Below are 7,469 nucleotides of genomic sequence, written 5' to 3'. Positions count from 1 at the left end.
ACAGGAACTCCTCACTTAACATTGTAGTTATGTTCCTGAAAAATGCGACTTTAAGCGAAACGATGTTAAGCGAATCCAATTTCCCCATTAGACTTAATGTAAATGAGGGGGTTAGGTTCCAGGGAAATTTTTTTCACCTGACAAGAGACTATATATACACACACACAGTATAAATTTTAAACAAACAATTTAATACTGGTACACAGTGATGATGATTGTGAAGCTTGGTTGAGGTGGAGGAGTCAGAGGGTGGGATATTTCCCAGGGAATGTCTTACTGCTAAACGATGAACTAGCAATTGGCTGAGCCCTCAAGAGTTAACTCTCTCACTCTACAAGGCAGCAGGAAAGGAGGGAGGGCAGATAGAGACACACACCCGCTACTCTGACACCCTGTGTGTGTTTGAGAAAAAGAGATGCACGTTTCCCCTTTAAGTATGAAGAGTGGGGTCAGAAGTACACTACCTTATTAATTAGATCAGCAAGCTGAGACCAGACCACAGCTGCAGCTGCGGCCTAAAGTAGCAGCTCCCTCCCTCTGTGTGTGTCCCCTGCTCTATGGAAGATGGAGTAAGCGGGGTGCAGGAGCGGGGGGGGACACCCTGACATTAGCCCCCCTCTTCTTCCCCTCCTCCCCCCCCACAGCAAGCGGGAGTCTCGGGGAGCAGCTCCAAGGCAGGGGGCAGGAGCAGCACACGTCAGTGGCGGGAGGGACAGCTAAATTGCCAGCAATTGATAGCCTTCTGAGCAGCTGCTGCACAGGGAACTTAGGGAAGCAGGCAGCTGATGGTGGGGCGTGTCTGCCGGTCCACCCTGGTTCCAACCACCCACCAGCTAGCTGCAATGGGCTGTGCTTCCTGCAAGCAGTGGACAAAGCAGGCGGCTGCCAAACAACATTAGACAGGAGCATTGCACAACTGTAAACGAGCATGTTCCCTAATTGATCAGCAACGAAACAACGTTAACCGGGACGACTTTAAGTGAGAAGTTCCTGTAACTGCCTGTGTCCCCATCCTGAAAGGCTGAAGTAGGCATATCAAAAGATGAAAAAGTGCCAAATGAGTCCTGGATATGTGATTATATTTCCTACGAATATTATGCAAACATTACTTTTGTTCAGAAATTTGAACCTTTTAAGTAGAGAATTAGGACCTATCCACAGAGACTTTCTGCATGGCAACTCATGGTGTGACTCATGAGCCACAGACCTAGCAACCTTTAGTTTTCAAATATTTTTTAAAAACAGGTTGGGGTCTACAAGAACAAATTTAAGATCACTGATTGGACTTTTGAGAACAAAAACAACATCTTAGCCAAGAATTCCTATAGAGTCAAGGCCAATACCATAGAAGAAAAGGAAACTTTCCCTCATCAATTCAGCAGCTAACAGAGGCAATTAACACCTGACCAACATCAGAAAAAGTACAAGTTTCTACCCAGATGATCTAGCTGTGCAATTCCTTATTCTCAAAAACTGACCTGAAGGTATTAGGATATCTACTGTTCTCGGGGCCTAACCACGGAAAGAAGTTGTACCACTTTAACTATATCAATATAGTTAAAGCTGCATAACCTTCCCTAGTGCAGATGCAGTTATACAGCTCTAATGGTGCTTTATACCAATATTGCTATCCCATACATAACATTATAACTTATTCCTCTTCCTGTAAGTGCATAGCTACACTATAGAGTTTACAGCAGCATAACTGCATTTCTAATGTAGCAGCTCTAAGCCAAGAGGAGAGATTTATTCACCCCCTGAATGACAAGCTGTAGTGTAAACAAGCTCTAAGTCACTTTTATATAGATATAAAACTGCATCCAAATTAGAGAGTTGTGCCACTATAACTTTTTCAGTTTAAAAAAAAAATACAATAGAACTTCAGACTTATGAACAACCTCCATTCCTGAGGTGTTTGTAATTCTGAAATGTTCATAACTGAACAAAACATTATGGTTGTTCTTTCAAAAGTTTACAACTGAATATTGATTTAATACAGTTTTGAAACTTTACTATGCAGAAGAAAAATGGTGCTTTTAACCACCTTAATTTAAAAGGAACAAACACAGAAACTCCCTTACCTTGGAAAATTTAAAAAAAATTTTTTTTTGACCTTTATTTGTTTAGTAGTTTATTTTCAACACAGTACTGAACTGCATTTGCGCTTTGGGGGGTGGGGGGAGGGTGTCTCTGCTGATGCCTGATTGCATATTTCCAGTTCCAAATGAGGTGTGTGGTTGACCAGTTAGTTCATAACTCTGGTGTTTGCAACTCTGAGGTTCTACTGTAGATTACAAAACAAAACAAACCCAACCCAACCCACACATAGCCCTAACTGTATGTAGACTAGGTCTCAAAAAGCTGCTGAAACTACCAAGGAGCAAAAGGTAAGATAAGAGTAACAACTCTAAGCCCTTCCTTGGAATCTGTTGAAAGGAATTTGACTTCTTAGCCACTGATGGACCTGTGGCTAGATGCATTTTCCACAGGAAGTGTAACCATACCCAAAGGAGGAAACTACACTACAAGAGTTTAAGGGCTTGTCTATACCAGCAAGTTTTGTCGATGAAACTGATGTCAACAAAGAAAAATCGACAAAAGCAAATTCGTCAAAGCGTGTCTACATTTGCTCCCTCTATCAACTGATCGTGTCCACATTCGGGGCACCCTTGTCGACAGCAAGAGCAATGGACTGTAGGTATATATCCCACAGTACCTGGCGATACCATCCGTCGCTAGGTGTTGTGGGAATGCGGAAATGGAGTGCGGCGCATGCTGGGATGTACAAAATGTACCGTCTTGTACCGCTTTGTGTCCCACACCTCCAAAGGTCTCTGGCTTTTTTTCGCGTTGTTTTTCCAGCTGTCATTCTTTTGGGTGCACACCAGCATCTGCAGTGAGAGAGGATGGATCCTGCACTCTCTCTCCTATGCACTGCTAGCTGTCATGAGGACACCGCGCATGGCAGCAAAATTACTCGCAAAGTTAGCAGAGGATGAATCACAGGCACCCGAGTGCAATATGGATGGCAGCAACTTATCAGTGCTTTGTGCATTCACAAAGCAACTACGTATGGTAGAGCATCACTTTCGGGCTAGGGAAAAAAACTCTCATTGGTGGGATTGCATTGTCATGCGGGTGTGGGATGACGACCAGTGGGTACAGAACTTTAGGATGCGTAAAACAACCTTCATGGAGCTATGTGCTGAGCTGGCCCACGACCTGTGGCACAAGAACACCAGATTGAGAGACACCCTTCCAGTAGAGGCTAGACCTTACAGAGGATAATATTCCTGTGGTCATAGCCACGTGCTGCACTCTGCATAATCTGTGTGAATCTAGGACTGAAATGTTTGCTCAGGTGTAGAGCACTGAGGCAGAGTGCTTGGCTGCACAGTTTGAACAGCCAGATGCTAGGGCTGTTAGAGGATCCCAGAGGGCTGCTATTAACATCAGAGAGGCTTTGAGGAACCACTTTGACAATGAGTGGCAGTAACACATCTGCTTTGGAGTTGCTTCCCTGTTACATCTATGTACAATTTTGGGGCCCAAGATCCGTGCAACACAATGCTTTCGAAGCCTGTACCCCAGAGTGAATTGATTGCTATACGCTTTTGTAGAACACAGAATAAAAACGCTGTAGCATTAAAATACCTTAGCCTTTATTTATTGTTAAAAAGGGTAAAACCTCACAACTGTGCGTAGCTCCAACTATCATTGTGAAAGCTTGAGAGGGGGTGGAGTGATGGGGAAAACTCAGGAGTGTTGTAGAGTGAAAAGGAATGTGTGGGCATAGAGGGTGGTGGGGTTGGGAAAGAATTGTGCATCTCCTGCAGAAGCGCTCGAACTCGTATCTGCTTAGTCTGCACTTGTATCAGTCTTGCAGACTTGAGCATCTCTGTCTAATCCTCCATAACTTTTATAATCTGCTCTGTTGCTTGCCTAGCAAAAGCTGCACTCTCTTTTCTCTCCTGCCTTTCGGCTTCCCAGCACTCTTTCCGTGTCCTGGTCTGTCTCTCATCGCGCTGCAGCACCTCGCGGAACATCTCCTCTTTGCCGCGCCTAGGATTTTTTCTTATATGTCGCAGCCGGTCCGCAGGGGTGCGTGATGTGTTCTTCAAGGTCTGTGCTGAAAAGAAGAGGGATTGTTACATTCCAACAAATGATTGAAACATTTTAGTAAAAAGGGCATTTTGCTAGTATAAATCACTTTCTCTCTGAAACTCTAGGCAGGCACACAGCTCCGCGAGCACCCCAATAATGGTGAGTTTTGGGAGTGGGGGGGAAGGTGGTTGTGCGTATGGACAAAAAGGTCTCAGATTGCAAGGGAACTTTGCAGGGAACTCATAAAAATTATCCCACAATTTTTCACAGGCAGCCAACCTGATGGCTGACATCTTGCTGATGAGGGTGATTAGGAAAAGCAGGGTTCAGCTTCTGAATGCTTGCGGCTTTCACCCCGGTCTATATGCAGCTCAGCTATGTGCCGCTTTGGTCCCAGCTCTAGTGATTGCTAAATGGCATGGTACAGTTTCCTACAATGGGGGACCTAACAAGTCTGCAACCCCTTGGAATCTGCAGCAGAAGATTAACAAGTACCTCTTGGAAACTTTCCAGAGCCTCCCAGGGAATTTAAGGGTGGAAGGTTTGAAAAGGTACAAGCCCTGGCATTAGAAACCCTTTCTGCAGGCAGGAAGCAACAAGCAGCAGGGAGCAGAGGATACAGGCAAACTAGGCAGCATGGTACCACACGAACGCAGGACGTTTGCAGAGTTTTGAAGGGTGGGATGCAGCGCTGTAACAAAAGTCGCTCCATAACGATGCATCCAATGAAGTGAGCAGTAGCTCACGAAAGCTTATGCTCAAATAAATTTGTTAGTCTCTAAAGTGCCACAAGTACTCCTTTTCTTTTTGCGAATACAGACTAACACAGCTGCTACTCTGAAATCTCTCTGGAGGATTCCCTGTAGGTCTCGATGTCCATCAACACCCTGCTTGGCCATGCAGATTAGCTACACACCACCTGCCTTCCACTTTTCGATTCCCTACACAAGCCACAGCAACTTACCTGGAGTCTCATCTGCTTCCTGCTGCCCGTTGAGCACTTCTAGAGTTGAGAAAAGTTCCTGGCTGCATGCCCCACCAGGTGACCCCACTGGGAGCACCACAGCCTCTTCTAGCTTGACTTCTTCATCCACAATTTCAGCCTCAGGGTTACCCCCACTTTCATCAGCCTGCAAAGTATCCAACGGGGCAATCGGCGATTGAGGTGGGGTCACCACCGAGGACAGCATTCAGCTCCTTATAGAAGCAGCAGGTCTTAGGTGCACCACCGGAGCGATTATTCACCTCGCACCTTACGGTACGCCTACCTCAGCTCCTTTATCTTCGCTCTGCACTGCTGTGTGTCCCGATCGTAGCCCTTTTCACACAAGCCTCGAGAAATTTGCCCATGTGTCCCGATTCCTACGGGTCACTCGCAGCTGTGACTGAACAGACTCCTTTTCCCATATACTGATCAGATCCAATAACTCAGCAGTGGTCCAAGCGGAAGCGCGTTTGGGCAATAGCCAGCCATGCTCATGTGGGAAGCTCCTCTGGGAAGCCAGTAAACAGGAAATGAGATTTAAAAGTCCCGGGGCTTGCAAGGGGGAGGGTCGGGTTGGCTGCAAGGCAACGGAGTTCAAACCACTGACCAGAGTGGCAGCAGGGGAATTGTGGGATACTTTCTGGAGGCCAATAAAAATTTTAAAAAAAGCTGTGGTGTCTACACTGGCTGTTTGTCAACAATAAAGGGAGGGGAAAAGACAAGTCTCTTGCAGGGGTGTATGGTTTTTTTCGCCAAAACTAGGGGTTTTTCCTCCCAAAAAAGTGACCTTGTAGTGTGTACGCTATCGCTGTTTTGTCGCCAAAAGCCAGTTTTTGGTGACAAAACTTCTAGTGTAGACAAGCCCTAAGAAACTCCCAAATTGGAAGCAGCAATTGAAGTTATCCTTTAGGAATGTACCTTTCTGTAGAGTTGTTTTTCTAAATATCCTACAATGGAAGGGATTAAAAATGTATATAGAACACATGAGATTGTATAAAAATTGAGACAAGTGCTCATGCTTTGGAGCATAAAGCCAATTACTAACTAATAGGTCCAAGAAAGAGAACCTGGTGGAAAAATGTGTCCTTTTTTCACTGGGAGGAGGCGAGGTAAAGAAAAAAGGCATGATACATTGGGCTTCTCACCTATAGCCAACAGATTCCATTCTCTGGCAAATTTATTCAGCTGTGACTTATGCGTTATATATGAATGATCTTCACAAATATGTATTTAAAAAAAACTTCAGAACACAATTAAATTCTCCATTTACTGTTTAGATTAAGTGACACTCTTCTAGTGTTAAATAAATGTTTGCTCTTTAACCAAAAACCTGCACATTGTTCTTTGAACTTTTCCCATCCTCAAATGCTGCTCTATTTTTGTTTTTAGATTTGAAGCTTCCATTTTTACATTTTGTACCTCATCCTTTAATATGTAAAACTACAATTTTTTTATTTAACTTTCTATCTTTTTCACTTTTTTTTTTTTAAAACAGCTAGACAAGATAATATATTCTTCATGTTCAAGACTAAGACCACATTTCTGTTGTAGTAAAGCAAATGAGGACTTAACGGCTTTGTGGAAAGCAGTGGACATGATATATCTTGACTTTAGCAAAGCTTTTGATGCGGTGTCCCATAGTATTCTTGCCAGCAAGTTAAAGTTTGGATTGGATGAATGGACTATAAGGTGGATAGAAAGCTGGCTAGATTGTCGGGGTCAAGGGGTGGGTAGTGATCAACAGCATGATGTCTAGTTGGCAGTTGGTATCAAGCGCAGTACCCCAGGGGTCGGTCTTCAGGCCGATTATGTTCAACATCTTTATTAATGATCTGGCTGATGGGATGGATTGCACCCTCAGCAAGTTCGCAGATGATATTAAGCTGGAGGGAGAGGTAGATATGCTGGAGCATAGGGATAAGGTCCAGAGTGACCTAGACAAATTAAAGGATTGTGCCAAAAGAAATCTGATGAGGTTCAACAAGGACAAGTGCAGAGTTCTGCACTTAGGACGGAAGAATCCCAGGCACCGCTATAGGCTGGGGACCGACTGTCTAAAGTAGCAGTTCTGTAGAAAAGGACCTGGGGATTACAGTGGATGAGAAGCTGGATATGAGTCAGCAATGTGCCCTTGTTGTCAAGGCGGCTAATGGCGTATTGGGCTGCATTAGTAGGAGCACTGCCAGCAGATCAAGGGAAGTGATTATTCCCCTCTATTCGGCACTGGTGATGCCACATCTGGAGTACTGTGTCCAGTTTAGGGCCCCTCATTATGGAAAGGATGTGAACAAATTGGAGAGTCCAGCGGAGGGCAATGAAAACGATCAGGGGGCCGGGCACATGACTTACAAGGAGAGGCTGAAGGAACTGGGCTTGTTTA

The 7,469-nt window shown here is 44.7% G+C and overlaps 1 protein-coding gene across 2 annotated transcripts in view; it reads right to left on the bottom strand.

The window, feature by feature from the left end:
• The window catches only part of RASA1 (RAS p21 protein activator 1), a 126,533-nt gene that overhangs the window by 111,210 nt on the left and 7,854 nt on the right, over positions 1 to 7,469 (bottom strand). The window lies entirely within an intron of this gene.

This window comes from Dermochelys coriacea, chromosome 5 (genome assembly GCF_009764565.3).
Source record: "Dermochelys coriacea isolate rDerCor1 chromosome 5, rDerCor1.pri.v4, whole genome shotgun sequence".
Classification (NCBI taxonomy): Eukaryota; Metazoa; Chordata; order Testudines; family Dermochelyidae; genus Dermochelys; species Dermochelys coriacea.
Note: the sequence above shows the minus strand (reverse complement) of the source record. Positions and strands in the feature narration are given on the sequence as shown.